This window comes from Echinops telfairi, unplaced genomic scaffold, assembly GCF_000313985.2.
Source record: "Echinops telfairi isolate 266 unplaced genomic scaffold, ASM31398v2 ScPeMD7_2291;HRSCAF=2852, whole genome shotgun sequence".
Lineage (NCBI taxonomy): Eukaryota > Metazoa > Chordata > Mammalia > Afrosoricida > Tenrecidae > Echinops > Echinops telfairi.
The window spans coordinates 38,911,526-38,913,650 of record NW_022106189.1 but is presented as its reverse complement, the minus strand read 5'-3'; positions in this window follow the sequence as shown (position 1 = coordinate 38,913,650).

The window sequence follows — 2,125 nt, the reverse complement described above, 5'->3', positions numbered from 1 at the left end:
TTTACCTACTGGCACTGGACATATGGGCTCATATCAGACTTATGGACTTGACCTGGACTGGACTGGAGTGTTTTCTTAATGTACAATTGCTCTTTATATAAAGCTCTTTCCTGGGCACACATGAGTGTCTATGAATTTGTTTCTCTAGTCTACCCAGACTAACACACAGAAGGCTTAAGTTAGAGATTCAACTTGAAAAAAGGTAGGATTCTCCATCCATCCCTTTTCCCATTCCTTCCACTTCCCATTCCTAGCAGGAACGATAAGCCTGAGTTTACCAGAAACTATGCTTCAGAATCATCTGGAGGAAGATGGAGCCCCTCTCCATTTCTGCACTTGACGTCTGATTCACAGCTGTTAAGGATTTGGAAAAGCTCTGGATGGAAACGAGAGGCTTTGTATTGACTGGGAGTTTTCTGAATGCTCCAGAGTGTCTATACTATGATGCCATCCTATCCTACTCTGATGACCCTCGAGTGACTGTCAATGGAGGTAACGGGGAGGTTGTAATCCTAGGCTGTCTATGTGAAGATGAGGTCATGGTTAATCAACACTTGGCTCAACCCAAGCTCTGGTAGAGGAATCACAAGAAGCGATCCAACTTGTATAAATCCTTTGCCTTCCCAGCCCAAGGTCACAGCATTGGGCGGCCCTCAAAGTCCTGTTGAGTAACTTGGACATCCAAACAGTTGCTTAATCAGTAAGCTGAATCATCTGGGGACTTAATAACTTGTAATTATTCGGCGTATTATGTGATCCGTACACGTCCTGCCAAGGCACAATTTCAGGAGATGGGGAGGAACGAGTAATGGAAGCAAGACTGTGAGCCAGAAGGTCACTTTGTGTCTTGCTTTACATAGGACCTTAAATGACAGTGTCATGTTTATGCGGCAACTGTGCTCATCTTGCTTGGGTTTTGCTCTTTGAAACTTTCAGAACATGTCAAGGAAGGCCCCCTTCAACTTCAGTCAAGTGTGGCTTAATAAGAAGGTCTTGAAAGTCAGACTGGCATCATAGCGTTGCTGGTCCATCAAGAATGAGGGCCGTGAGCTGATGGCATCCGGCTGGTGCTTTCGGAGCCCACCTCAGCTGGCGAGTCGAGGGGAGTATTCGAGTGTGACCGGTTCTGCCCAAGGTGGGACACTTCAAATGGGTAGTCTGTGTTCCAGGCTCCCAGCTCTACTTACCCAGAGTTTGTCAGGGCTGCATCGTCAGCTGGGGCTCTTTCTGCAAAGTCCTGGGTCCTCCTCCCCCTCCTTTCCATGGGTGTAGATTTCTGCTACTGTCCTCTGAGACTTCCTGCCCAGTTCTATGTCTGCCCCTTCTTATCGTTCAAGAATGCCACCCCTCTGAGCACCCACCGTAAGTCCAACACCGCTCAGCCGACTTCCGTATCTGCTGGCCCAAGCCTTCCGCTGACGCGGGAAGCCACTTCAACTCACGAGATCCATCGTCTTCGTCTTTCCAATGGCGTGGCTGCCATCTCCACCGTCAGCATCGGAAGTGATTCACCAAGGAAGAGGTATGCAGTTTTGTGGCTCCTACTCTTGTCCCCCACCAGAATGTGTTAACTCATTCATAGGATCTCCTTCACCAACAAACACAAAACCAACACTAAAGCAAATCCACTGCCATGGCATCAATTTCAACCCAGCCACTCTATGGGACAGAGGGGCACTGCCCCGCGGGGTTTCCAGACGATGCATCCCTAGGGACGTGGATGGTCACATCTTTCTCCCTGGGGGTCCAGCCGCCGACCTCTCTGTTAGCAGCGGAGTGCTTAAGCATGGCGTCACCAGGGCTTCTTTCCCCATCACCTGGGTGTGGAGATTAGAGATCATCTAGACGGCCACTCACCAACAACGGTACTGGTAAAATAGCATTCACTCCCCAAGCCCAAGGGGGACGAGGCACAGAAAACCGATGACCACAGAAGACTGTCGCACACGTGCCACCAGTCCATGACCAGATTGAGAGTTGGGACTTTGGGTTTGGGGTAAGCACAACAGGTAAACATTTGGGTACTCACTGAAAGGTTGGCAGTTCACATCTGCCCTACAGATCCAGGGGAGCTGGAGCTGGAGAATTTGCTTCTATAAAGATTTTTAGAGCTGGGGAAAAAAAC